The sequence below is a fragment of the Cataglyphis hispanica genome, chromosome 15, assembly GCF_021464435.1.
Source record: "Cataglyphis hispanica isolate Lineage 1 chromosome 15, ULB_Chis1_1.0, whole genome shotgun sequence".
In the NCBI taxonomy this organism is placed as follows: domain Eukaryota; kingdom Metazoa; phylum Arthropoda; class Insecta; order Hymenoptera; family Formicidae; genus Cataglyphis; species Cataglyphis hispanica.
The window spans coordinates 5442383-5457462 of record NC_065968.1 but is presented as its reverse complement, the minus strand read 5'-3'; the positions used below and the strand labels follow the sequence as shown (position 1 = coordinate 5457462).

Below are 15080 nucleotides of genomic sequence, written 5' to 3'. Positions count from 1 at the left end.
TTGTATTTAATAAATCATTATGTAAACAAGTGATGTTTACGTTCTTTAGCTCTCTCTTACCCCATAATTTACGAGACTTAACACATGATATTTTAAATACTTAAAATTTTTATTTTTCAAAGAATTTTATTCGATTTTCTCAATATTTCGAATCTCGAAAAGTGTTTATTTCTCAAAATTTACAAGCTAAATTACTTTTAAAAAATTTAATCGAAGCATAACATATTATTTATTATATCTGATAATCAAATCTGTCGGTTTATTTTAAATTTATAATGTAGTTATCTTGTAATCATTAAGAATAATCAGTCATCAAAGTCGTGTCATGCATGCAAATTTATTTTTATCAATTTGAATCTCAGGCAGCTGTCGATAATTAGTCGCATGCCTCATAAAAATTGCATTTATTTTTGAGAGAAAAAGAGAACTTTTTCACTTTATATTTTACTTATTATTTCATGAAAATGGTAATGTATACGTAATAATAAATAAAATAGAAAACATATATTAAATTAACATACTAATACTATTAAAAAATGAAAGAAGTCATGCGCAATATATTAATATCCAGATAGCTCACAATTCATGACATTAATCGGGCTGCCACATGATTCATTTCCTTCGTGTCGAATCATTCTCATCCAGAATAATATTTAAAATTGAAATATATATTTTCTTGTCATTGTACTATTGATCGCGCGAATATTGTCGCAATCTTTGAAAGTAAAAAACGCCTTTGGCTCCGTTATCAACTCGGCACGAAGAAAATGGATCGCCAATGAACATAAAATAATAAAGACAGACATAAAGTTGTCATATAAATAGCGCAATTCTTTTTTTTTTTTTCTTTCATTGTCATATTGTCACCGTTGCAATTGTATCGATAATAAAACTGATCATATTTTCCTAACGACAACAATTTCGATTGTGATTGTTGTTAATTAAATTCCAAAGATTTGTGACACAATAATTATGCGATGCGCTTGAATAATAAACATTATGTCAATTCACTCGATTTATAAATTTGTATTCAAATATAAACCAAAAGAAAAAATATTAAGTGCATGGGCGTCTAACTTTAATATAAAGTGCAATTTGTAATGAAATAAAATCTTTGTTGATAGTATCTATGAATGCGTAATCGGGTGAACGGGCAGAGATAGATTACGCGCTTGTTAGCGCGTGATCTTGACCGTCCGTACTTACGCACTCATTGACTATCAATATCGTGTAATATGTATTAGTGTAATTAATTTAATTAAATCTTTTTGTAATTGAAATCATTCTGTCGCCTCTTTAACATTCATAATTGAAATAATGACTTTTCATTATGCATCACTTGGCTAATGTTTTTTTATAAATTTTTATTATGGACTCTTTCTTTTTTACGTTAATTTATGTATATACATACATATCGTGCTTCTGATTTTATTTAAAATATATTATATGTATATAAATTAAATCTGATTTCAAGCAGTATATTTTTCGATGTTATTACCTCAAGTTTGAGAATTTATAACTCTACGTCAGTCTCTTTATTTTATTATTAATATCAAATATAAATTTCATTTGTATTTGATTAATCAAATAAAATTTTTTCCCCTAACATATGCGATATAAATCTGTCTGAGATTTCAAAACTTCAGAAATATATATATGACACAAGACAGTTGAAACAGGAACTCGTTGATTGTCATCCTAAGCACAGTGACCTAGAGACATTTCTTTCTGGATTATAATTATACTTAATCAGTCAGAGCGAGCACAATTACTATCTTGAGCGTGGTTATCGTCTACAATGATATTAGTTGCTAGATAATACTTCATCTATTAACATTGCGTCACATTTCATCGGTATACGGATTCGATGCTTTAATTACGTGAGCATTCATTTTCGATACGCTAAAGAGAACATAATATTAATTATTATCCACGCAATACTGAAGACGACGTGAATATTTTTCGATTTCGAAAAATGCATATATGGCTTTAGTTTATGTGTAACAATTATCAATATTGATAGAAAAATTTTAGATATTTTATTTTTACCGATTATTTAAGAAATGAAACTAATAAACGAAAATTAATGAACGCGAAAATAGAAAATACGGACTTTGAGTAGCACACACATAAAACTTTTAATAATGTATGAGAAGTAAAGTGTACACAGAACTCTATTTTGTGTTACATGATAATAGCCTTCTAGATATAGTGAAGTTTTTTTACGATCAAATTTGAAATATCTATAGGTTTGTTGCATGCAACTACAATTGTACGCTCACATCAAAGCTATCCCATCGCGGTAATATTCCTCACAAAATAATATGTTTGAATATAGAAAAGACACACGATATATAAATTTTTTTTTCTATTTTCACATTTCTATATTCACGCCATTTTCAATATTTGCCCTTTTCAATACTTGCACTTTTACTTTCTTTTCTACGGATTTCTATGGTTCAATCTTTTTTTTCCAAAATTTAATATAAATATCGACAAATATTTATAGCAAAATGTGTTCATCTTGAAAATGATTTTTGAATTTTTGAATTGCAAAACAGCTCGTTGCGCGGGCGATATATTCGATATGCAAAATGCAGCGCAGGACACGATAATACAAAGAATGGCACGAGGCTCGAATTTCCTAATGTGTCCTGGACGAAATCACTTCCCTCTTCGTAATACCGGTGTACCGATGAGCCCGCGGGAACGGCACTAGGCCAAAAGAGCGTGGCACGCTCTTACAGGCGCGAAATTACATTGGAGGCTAATTGCATGGCGGCAGTAGCGCAAACACGTGTCATCAGTCGACCGCCACCACCATCACCGCACCACCACCACCACTACCATCGGCTACGCCATCACCCATGCGATGCCTATGGTGGATAGCTGCGCGGCCGTGTACGGTGAATTACGTAATTGAGGTAAATGGCGGCTATCCAGAGTGCGGGGAACTGTGCTAAATAAAATGCCATTCAATTAGACGATGAGAAGACCGCGTCGGCGGTACCCGTCAATGTTGTTTTCTCCACTTCGCCCGGGGTCTTCCTAAAGCGGATGATTCGTCGACACACGAAGGTGCACGCTTTAAAAATTATGCGTCTAATTTTTTAGATAAAATGCTTGATTATAATCGATAGTTGAAATACTTGCGCATGTACAAGGTGTTTTGTACTTTACGATACAATTAGAAAACAGCTGATTTATTATAATGTGATAAATTTATCTAAAATCACGAATTTTTCTTTTGTTAATCTAACTTTGTTTCAAAATTATTTATAATAAAGTCAGCATATTCAATTATAAAATTAAGATATTAAAATATGTAAAAAAATGTGTAAAATTTAATTTATCTTAAAAAGTTGATAAAGAAGATATTTCAAAGTTCTACAGTAAAATGTATAATCAGAGATTATTAACAAATAAAAAAAAAAAATGTTCTATTTTGTTGCCTCGAATTCGCGATGTCTCACACGGCGTGGCCCGTGAAAAATGTTTCTCGCACGATGCGAGACAGAAAAAGGAAAAGAAGCTCTTGTAACTAAAATAGTTTCATATGCAGGAAAAAAAAAGAAGGTAATGTGTACCAACGCGCGGTGTAGAAACGAATGAATAAATTGCGACGCAAAGTGGCATTTTGATTTCTCGTTGCCCGTCGTTTCTCTGTCAAATCAAAAGAACGTAAAAATATTCGCAGATTATAGTGCTAAGTGGCACTTTTATCACTCGCTGTAATTGCGTTTGCATCTCGCGAGAACTTTCTCCCGCTCGTGTAGTTTCGCAGATTCCGTGACTGTCGATCGGTACGCCGCTTATCCCGCACTTTTGTGCATTCTTTTTTCCCTATCCTATATGTCTGATAATGACGGCTTCAATACTTGTCACGTTTAAGAACAGAGAGTATCCCGAGTGCAAGAAATAACAGAAGATACAGAAGCTATATGTATTCCATCATTATTGCGCAAGAAAATCCGCTATTTTTGTTGCCGTTAAAAATTTTTGTTTTACAATTATTTTAATTTGACATATCTTATTAATATTATTATTATTATTATCTCTTATTAATATTGGTAAACATACTTTCTAAAAGTTATTTAAACAATTTATATTATATGTATCATTAATACATATCTCATCTCTCACATCTCATTAAAAAAATATTATCATTAATGGTATATCTGCATTCTGCGAAAAGCTTTCACAGTCTCATCTATTGCCAGGCGTTGTACAATTTAATCTTTTTGCGTGATTGAATCGTATTGCTTTGGTCATATGCGTCATGCTTTATCCATCATATACGTCTAACACCGTATATCTAATATCCACGCGGTCGGTGCTAAAAGTTGTACGCGTATCTACACCGCGTACGAAGCGTTATGACATGAAAAAAGAATAGAGAAGGAAGAAAGACGGAGAGCGCGAAAGCAGCAGGTCTTCGAGTTTCTCGATGCCCGAAGCAGTGACAAGCTCGGATCGTAATTTTCGTACTTTACTGCCCGGCAGTAAAAGCCGGAGCGAGTATAGGTGGGCGTTGCCCGCAAACATTGTGTTCTACACGATATTACCGTTCCTTCTAACGTCCGAAAACATCCTCTATTTTTAGTGCACGAACCACGAAATCTATTTACCGCGCCCCTACCACTTCGCTGAAAACACTTTAAAGGTTGTCGCAGAATCGATTCCGTTAATCCGATATCGTCGAGCGTCAATGATTTACCGTCCTTTTCAGAACATGTATATATATATATATATATTCTGAAAATCGATTCAAAATTTATTTTCACTTTACACGAAGAACTTCATAAAAGATCGATATGTACGGAAAGCAAATGTATATATAACACGATACTAGCAATGAACAAATTTATGTTTGATTTGAATCAATTTTTGTTAACAGAAATTTTCAGTCACTATTTAAAAAATTATTTTTGACATTTTTTTATTAAACGATTATATAATTCACACACACACACACATAAATAAAATACTTATATTAAATCAGGTAGATATTTGTATGTATATTAAATGTTCAAAATTGATATAGCAAAATTAGTTGTCTTAAATGTAAAACCGTATATTTATATTCTGAGAAAAGTGCATCACGCAGCAGCTCGGAACGTAACGTTAGAAAGGCGGGAGAGGCAGCGGATTCATGAGTCTCACGGTGAGTCGTTCGATCACGAGAGTCAAAAGCCTTCGAGGAGTCGGCAACTTACGAGACGAACGAGGACGGGCCGTCGTTTGAACAAAGAGACTTTCACGAGTACCTCTGAGGAGGAAGAAAAAGACACCGAAGGGGAGGTGGACACGTAAAGGGGAGAGCGAAGAGTCACGACGAGAAAAACGAGAGGGCGAAGACGCGGCTTCTTCAGGACGGATGAATGGGGCTACTAGCGACGTGGAACGAGGGATGCTGTGGAGAAGTCGAATTGCCCGCCATTGTGGTGAAATTGATTATCGTATATATCGGGAGAGGATTCGCGATAAGATACGGAATAATGATGACGAGATTATGAATGCTTATGGAAACTGGATACATCAAAGAAAATTTTTACATTATTAATAAAGAAAATAATGCATCACAGTTTAAATGCGTTATTAAATTGATAATCAAATTATTTTTTCTATGAGACGATTTAGATTCTATATATTATTTTAATCTATATATTATAAAAAGAGCGCAAATAATTTTTTATAAATAACTTTTTAAGCAAAGTAGTAGATTAATTATTTATTATTTTATTATATACTTTTTTCTCTTTACAGGCTAAAAATTATTTAAGATTTTTTAATATGGTTGGTTGAATTAATATGTTAACAAAAAAATTAATTAATGTCCCCGATGTAATGAATAAAAATGCTACATTTGAAAATGATTGATAAATGATGTAACTTCCGCTTTCACAATGAATGAATATATAAGTAAAATCCAGCTCTGCAGTTTAATTCATTGATGAAAGAAACACGTTGGAATCATTATTACGTTAGAATCTAATATTGTGCCGACAATGGTCGACGCTTTAATTTCCCAAAAGCATCAGGTATCTAATTTTTGACGATGCATTCTCGAATTGGCCAGGAAAATAAGTATCGGACCTATCGAAGTGTCGCCCGATCGGACCCCTATTATCCGTATATCAATCGCCCGCCCCCCCCCTCCCCTCCCCCCTGCAATTAAGTGTGATCGTTTGTCTACTTCGTTCTCCCGCTATTCCCATATATCCCTTCGTCTTTTTCCCTGAAGCAGACAGAGGAGGAAAAACTGACTTCCAAGGTAGTTGCCCTCGCTTGAATGAATGCTCGAAACAAAAGAATGCCACGATGCACACGAAGAAAAGGGAAAGAGGGAACGATGCGACCGCGAGGGGTGTGGCGAGTTCTCTACCGGGAGCTCCTTCAATGAGAGACTACGAGCGCCGGCGGATATTCGGTCTTTTCGGTTTTGATTGAAAGTCGACGTTTCTACGTGAGAAGCTCCCACTTGCTCTTTAACGTCATGTGTGTCACAATAATCGTAATCGTAACCGCGTAGATACTCGTACAGAATGTACATTTCCACTGTAAATGTACCATAATTGTTTCGGCAAATATTGATAGTGACCAGTTTTAGATATATAATGACAATAGCGGGCGTATGTATAATATATATTAGTAGGCAATTTTTATCATAAAATTATCATACATAAAATATTTAATAAGTATTTATCACATATAAAAGTAAATGCGCGTAATTATATAGTAAGAGTATTAAAGTGACGATATATTGGTGAAGTAACATTGTACACATATGTTAAAGGAAATTAAAAGCATGTTGTAAAGATCAGAAGCATGTTATCGGAATGTATTAAAAATTATAATTATGCGATAATTATTGTACTTAATTCCCGGGACAATTTATGATGGTAAATAACTAAGTTCTTTCTGTTCACGAAGGTGCGAAATGGAAAGCGACTTTTTTTATCACACATGTTATAGATTTTTCACGCGACGGCAATCATATGAAAAAGAATTCTGCTCCTATGGGACTTTGAAGTATAATTGTTTGAGAGTAGTGAGTTGCGTAAAAAGGGTGAAACTTTGAAATGGAGAAGACAGCAATTTGCAACGCGTGAAAATTATAACAGAAGGGTTGTCAGTGCTGCGAGCAAAAAACGCAACACTCGCGTGCAATCCGCGATACGACCGTGCGACATTCTTAGGCGCATCTTCCTCGTATTTGCGATAAAAGGGAGCTATTTTTTTATGAGCGTGGCTTTTTTCTTTCTAGAAAAAATATTAGTTTTAAATTCTAAAGGAAAAAGGTGTATATGCTCTTAAATAAGATATATCATTACAAAACAAATATCAAAAAATTTTATTTGTAATGTTATATGCTGTAATATGTACATAAAAATCATTCCATCTCTCATTAGAATTATTAGACTCAACTTCAAAATTATAATAGAGAAATAATTTCTTGTGTTTAACTTACAACATCACATAATAAATAATAATCGAATGCGCTGAAATAGAAAAAAAAATTTATATATAAATGCAAAAAAAAAAAAAAAATAAATTTCTTTTACCTAGACATATCAATTATTTGATGTTGTTTTTCATTTAATGCGCCAAAATCGAATGTCGCACTTTTTGTCGCACCGACAGATTCGATGAAAAGCAATTTATAGTCGTAGGAAACTCGAAAGATATTTGTTGATTCAACATTACAAAAATAGCTAATATCACTACCAGAAGCAGGAGAGTAAATGCGTTTCCCATTCTCTTTCTTATACCTAATCGAATCTCACGAGTACCCGCAATTTCCGCGACTTTCCACAAAGACCTCGCTCGCACGCACGACATTGCGAATGTATGCGACGAACACCTGGAGTTCTCAAACGATCGTGATGGACTGTTGATAAAAGGAACTTAGTGTTCGCACGAAAGGTACATGGGTTGAATTGAACGAGAAACTCTGTACGAGGAGTTCCTCGGTTTCTTGCAAAAGGGGTGGTTCACGATCACCGTCGAGGTGTATGGATGATGAGAGAGGAAGGAGACAAGAAGGCGGGTGAAATCATCGAAGAACACAACGCGGGAATATATAAAGTAACAAATCGAAGTCGTACAGAAAGATGTGAAAAGAAAATAAAATGTTAGGAAATGCAAAAAGCGATATGTAATAATATTATAATTTTTTTATATACTCACATGAGCTTGTAATTTTTTTATGAAGCTATAACATTTGTCGCTTCGTTATTTTTTTCAATTTTGTTAAAATTATATTAAAAATACTCATATCTCTAAAGAAAAATAAAATCGAAAAATTAAATTCTCACGATCGATCTATTCTATTCATTCTAAAACTAGAGGAATTTTTTCTAATTATATCTTATCGAGGGAAAATTATAAATGTTCAAGAGAGAGAGAGAGAGAGAGAGAGAGAGAGAGAGAGAGAGAGCAATAATGCGATACAATCAAAAGAAAAAAGGAAAAAAAACATCCAAATATGCGCGCGAAAGAGTTGGTGAAGTACGGAAAAAGAGAACGCAGGCATGAAAGAAAGAAGAGTACATGATGCGAGAGAGGAGAGTGTGCGAAGGAGAACACAGGGGAGTAGCGAGAGAGAACGTCAGCTGGTTGCGTTCTCGCGTGACGACGCTCCGCGCCGCGCGGCCGGCTCGGTTTCCCCCCGTGGCGGCTGGAAGACCCGCCTTGTATCTCTGTCCCTCATTACTATTCTATATGTCGTAGTAGACGACGAGGGCCGTCGTCGCGCATCAGGCCCAGTGTATAGGCAACAAGAAAACCGGCCAGTGTGCGTGCGTGCCTGCGCCGCGACGGGCCGCGCTGTGCGTGCAAGAGCGCACGCGCATGTACGAGTCTCTCGGCGAGCCCCTCTTTTTTTTATATATTTTTTCGCTGCCTCTCTTGCCAGCTCTCCCTTTATCTCCCTCTTTGTTCTCTCTTTCCTCTTTTCTCGTGTCTCTCTCGTTTCCTCCCTTTGTTTTTATTCGCGCCCTTTTGCTCCACCAGAATGCCAGGGTGCGTGTCTGCGAAGAGCAACTCTAGCCATGCTAGCCCGCAGCGCTCGATGTCAACTCGTTGCCACGCATCTGCCTAGCCGGCTGTCACGCCATCGGCAAGCCATGAGAGAGTGAGAATCAGATCGATCTTACGCGAGTGAGCGATACGCGATGAGGGCGAACGAGTTATGTCGTGATCAAATTTTTAGAACCATTTTATATTGCAAATATTGAATAATTTCGCATAACAAATTATCACAAGAATATCTAGCCTTTTTCTCTACAATAGATCCGCCAACTTGTTGCAACGTATCCGTTTTGTCAACTTGTCTATACTATCTTTATATATTAGAGAGAAAGCAAACTGTCTTATTAAGAAAGCTTGTATGTAGAACATAAAAAGATAATGTTCATTATATAACGCGCAAAATTGTCAATGACATTTATAAAAAATATTTTGTACATAAATTTTTTACGCTATTTTTAATTGCTAGTGTGAAGTTTAGTTTATAATTTCAATAAATTTATAATGAATAATACATGTATAAATAATAAACGTTAAAAATTATATTAATAAGTCTCTCAGTTAAAGTTTAAAACATTTTTCATTAGTTATCTTTATAATAGAAAATTAGAAAAAAATTATTATAATTAAAAAAAAATATAATTACGCGTATAAAATTAATATTTAAAAACATTAAAAGAAAAACAGTTAAAAACAAATTTTTATTGTAAAAAAAAAACTATATTATTTTATCATGTAATTTTAATATTTCTCTTACTGTAATTATTGGTAATCATATATATAATTCTTTGTCATGTGTATGTGCAGGCAAATAATTAGTTTTCCATCGATTAACATGTTTGTTTGCCAATAAAATTACGTGGGTCTCGCCTAGTTTGGTATAGTATCGATTCTCTTTTTTATTTGAATTAGATGTGGTCCTTTCCGAAGAAAGGAAGAGCGTGAGGATTCGTCGCGGTGGATTGTAGGGTTAAAAAGACCCAGTAGAGGGTTAATACCGTCGTCTCTAACCAGAATTGACACGGCACTCATCCCCCTCGCAACGTAATTGGCCCCTTTGCTTTCTAGACTGATGCCAGAAGGGATTTCTAGAAGTCAGTGGGCGAATCCTGTTTCGGCGGCGTTTATATTCGACAGAGGACCCTGGGGGTCGGTGTTTATTGCTGATCTAATAAAAGTCCCTCGCCTCTCGATCGCCGCAAACGTGACTGTATGTCGTTATATGCCTCCCCCTCCCCCACCTCCCTTATAGTTGCCACAATAAATTTGTACAATCCCCGTCAGTGTCAGTTATATTATCACTACATATTGTTTTAAGAAGCTGTAGTAGATACAGAAATTTATCTCGGAATTTCTATTTTATATACCTGCTGAAATTTATAGTTTATTTGATATGTGTTCTACAATACGGGCTATATATTTTTATTAGCCATAAAGATAATAAATTAATAAATATTTATTAATCTTTCTTTTACACAGATACAATATGGTATATAAATCTTTTTTTGAAATTTTAAACACGATATATTTATGATATTTGAGAAGTGGATGTCATTTTAAATTATATTACGGTACGTGCAGGCTTATGCCAATATGTGTGTATGATTGTGCGTATTAACTATTATTTAAAGTATAAATGTACTGTGAAAAAATCTATGGATTAATAACCCGTATCTTACTAATTTATATAGCTTTAATCAATACGCGAAGACAGTCGAGATTTTGTAGACGAAAGCCGGGCGCCAAAAGAGATAAACCAGGAGAACAAAGAAAAATCAGTCGGAAGAGACAGAAACGGAGTCGATGAGAGGGTAACCGAAATAATTAGCGGGAGGCATCGGGAAGGTCGGGCGGAAGGTCGTGGCCAGGAAGCGGCGTGGGGAGTCCTGTGATCTTAGGGAAGTCACGGGTCAGCTATGTATGCTTTGCTTGGTTTTTGCTGGCGAATATTACTGCGCGCAATTAGCCGCGGTTCATTAGTTACTGTCCAATCAATCAAGACGTCCGACGCGCACGGAAGAGATTTCCTTGTAAATTTACCAGTTTTACAAAAAACGCATCTTCTCTCGAACGCAATATTTTCTAATATTATTTTCTCTGCATCATCAAATGTGTCAAATAAAATTTTGTCAATAAAAAAATGTTTAATGCGAGAGAATATTTTTATGTAGCACATTTTTTTTTTGGCATGCCATTTCTTTAATCTACTTCAATTTATATTAATTTTTTTTATCAACAAAGTGATAAAATCTATTTTTTTTAAATAAAACATTCATAAGAAAATTATTTCTTATATAAAAAAATAAAAAGAATATAATTTTTTGACATTTTGATGGTGAAAAGAGATAAACCTTTCGCGTGCTATAATTTTTTTAATATATAGAATTAAATTCTGATTAATTATAAGACATCTTTCGATTTCGATTCATCTAATTTCCGAGAAGGATTCGATTCGGGTCAAAGACCATCATGATGGCCCTCAAAATATGATCGCTAATTTTTCTTCATACACATAGTAAGAAATGTTATATTTACACATCACATTAATGATATGAATCTTGTGTATGTGCTATAGAATCAATTTTAATAATCATATTGCATAATAATTGCGTAATAATTTTAAATGTCTCTCTTACTGTGTTTTTTTTTTTTTTAATTAGCGATATAAAAGTCATGTCGAAGAAACGACGCGAGTAGGTCATACTCGAATCCGACGTTATAATCCAAGCATCACCGCATCCATCTTCCTCAGCTCTCTGGTTGACCCTTTCCACGGGAGTTTAAACGAAACTCAGGCAATCTGCCGGGTGCTCGGGCCCCGCAGGTTCATTAGTCAGGAGGCTAAACGCCGTTACCCCACTCTGCTAAGTAAGCTGTAAGGTATAGGGACGAGCCGGGAAGTCGAGCGTAAAGTCCTTCGTAACGATGCGTTCGATCGATTGTTACTGCATGATCTTGCACAATTCGCTATTTTACCGCGGCGAACCTCGATTCTCACTTCTGACGATACTGATAAATTGGCCACTTAAAAATCCATTAATTACAACGAAGTGCGAATGAAATTTCATGCAAAGTGACTTTCGAGAAAAGAGATTTTTCATTCATAAAAATCTTAAATTTGTATAAATATTTCTTGCTATAGAGATTTTTATATAAATATATTTTTTTTTTACATAAGATGAAAATTTTCATTTTTTCACTAAGTTTACAATGAATGCTATTATTTAACTATCGAGCCAATTATATTAATAGAGTCAATATATGAGACACGAGTATATATTACAAAGCCACAAGTTGCAGGCAACATCCAAGAGAAAATTTTTACGCGACAGTCGTATTATGTATGATCAGCACGAAGACTGTTCAATGCGCAAAAGTTACGAGAAACGTGAATCGAATTCTCATGAATCGCAGACAATTCGCAGCTTCGCTCTTGTACCGTTAAGGAAAATTTTTTGTTTCACGCCAGTAGAAAGGAGAGATGATTTAGACGGTGTTGGAGAGTTGGCGCCAAGGCAAGGATTGAGGGCGCTCTTCGACTTCTTCGAGCTTGATTGCGTAGCCGTAGAAGCGAAGCTCTATCCAGGAGAGGTGAGGCACGGGATAGTATATAGGTAAAGGGAGCGAGGGAGGGAGGGAGGGATACAAGGTGAGATAGAAGAAGAAGAGCAACTTCCAGGGCGCAGAGGCACTGGCGCCGCGCGCGGCAGCCTCAAAGGGATTCTCTGCACGCCCATCTGTCTCCGCTCCGCCCCTATTCCCGCGCACCATATACATCATGTACGACCGCGACGTACCCAACACGACCACCGGGATCCGACATCGTGTCAGGCCACGTCACACATCACCGCCGTCCACATCTACGCGCGTCCGGACGGCCGGTGTCCCCTCGAGGGGTTGCTTTACTCCGCACCCTCCACGCGCGCCCTGCTATCTTTGTACTCTCTACCGGTCATGCCCTTCCGCGCATTGTAACACGGACGAAGTTACGACGGTAGTACCGCTAGACGTGTTATCATCACACTCGGCTCGCTACACTACAGTGTCGGCGAAATTAATCCCCCTCCCCCTATGATCGTATTGCATTTCCAAGTCTGATATGAATCGGATCATTGTGTACGAGAATCCGCGCATCTCGTTAAATCAAGTCTGCAATTTCAACTAACGATGCGTTCAAATAATCCAGACCTTCCGATATCTTGTCCCTCCCCCCCTCCACCCGTTAGTCATATATCGCGTGTTACGTAAAATGAGATTTTGCAGCATTACATGCGCACTGACTTTGCGTGCAAATGAAACATTCGTTCTCACCGTTTCGCATTTTCACCATTTGCGATATGTCCGCGCGCGCGTATCGACGCTGTGATATTTGAAAATATATGCAAAATTATTTTTTAAGTTATCGTACCTTACAGATAGAATTTATGGATCACGTATGAACCTGATATAAATAGAGCTATGCGATGCTGATGCTTATAATGTGAATATAATTACTCAATTTATCTTATACCGTGTTTAAATGTCTTGCCTATGTAATTCTAATTATACTAGATACTTAATTACTACGCGATAATCAATGTACCTACTTAATTGCAAGAATACGTGCAATTCGCGTGAATCATATAATCAGACGATATGCTGACTTCTCACGATATGATTGATTATACTTAGTTTATATAATCCCGAAATAATGCAAAAAAAATTTTTTTTGCATTTCTACTAATATGTGATTTCATGAGAGTCGCTTAATTGAAAAATTCAAAGTGCAAATTTTGTCATTTAGGATCAATAATTTCATCATTCGAGATAATTTCATATAATATTAAATGTTATATGCAAGTTCTTAATGACATAATATGTAAAAAAATGTTAGAGCTTTTTGCTTTTAATCATATTCTAACTGATTCAAATAAAAATACCGGTTCAAGAATTTACAATTCGCGATCACTTTTATCTTAATTATTTTTTAACGCAAATATATTATTTATAATAAAAACCTTCGATTTGAAATTAATAATTCTACAATATATCGAAAGATTCCATCGATAGAAGCGAGAGGTTGGATACGAACGAGACACGAGAGGAGAATACGACGCTCGTAGCTACGAGTTGCTTTACCGAGAAGCAGAGAGCTCGGATATAAAACCAAGAATTTCCCGCGAGGCTCGCGTGTCCCGGATTTCAGGATGGGGTCTCCGTGCATCCTCGAGCATCCTCGATCTCCTCGAAAGAGGGCCCCTTCGAGGGGTTGACTAGTCGAGCTAGGATACGTCCAGGATCACGCGAACTCCCTCCGGCAGTAAACTGGCTAGCACGGAAATATCTGCCCGCGGATCTACTTTTGCGTTCGAGTTATAAGCTAATTCAAAATAACAACCAGAGAAACTCGTTGCTTGTATAATAACGTATATTATTATAAAATAACTTTAAAAATGTCCAACTCTTCTTTTATTTTTATCGCTAGCTAATGTAGTTTCAATATAAATTATTATTCGCATCGATGAATTTTTTCATGCGTTATATAAACCAGAATTTTATAAATTAGAATTTACTATTTATATATGTATATTTTCTGCTATTGCTCTCTCTTTCTTTCTTGTATTTGTTTATATCATATATAATCTTTGAAAAATAAAAACGCAGACTTCTGAATTTATTAAAAATTCTATTCTATTAAAGCTACATTTAAAATGTTGAAATATTTTATTGAAAAATTTAAAGTACTTTCGAATATAAAATTTAGAGTGTTTTCTAAATTGAGCTCTGAAATTTTTTTTCAAGTTCTTTTTTATATACAGGATGGGCTCAAATGTTCCGGCTAGATTGAGATTTTGTAGAAAATTTAATTCTGAACAAAAACTTTTCGATAAACATAAGTTGAAAAATACTTCCTTAAAAAGTTAACGCCCAAAACTCTCTGAAATTACAATTATTTTATACATTTTTACAAATAGGCCCACCCTGTATATATATATATATATATATAATATAAAAAATATATAGACTTGTATGGAGAACTTTCCAATTCATCTAATATATTATATTATAAG

The 15080-nt window shown here is 35.3% G+C and overlaps 1 protein-coding gene across 4 annotated transcripts in view; it reads right to left on the bottom strand.

Annotated features, from left to right (window-relative positions):
* The window catches only part of LOC126855063 (homeotic protein distal-less), a 95055-nt gene that overhangs the window by 78231 nt on the left and 1744 nt on the right, over positions 1-15080 (bottom strand). The gene's annotated exons all lie outside the window — the stretch shown is intronic.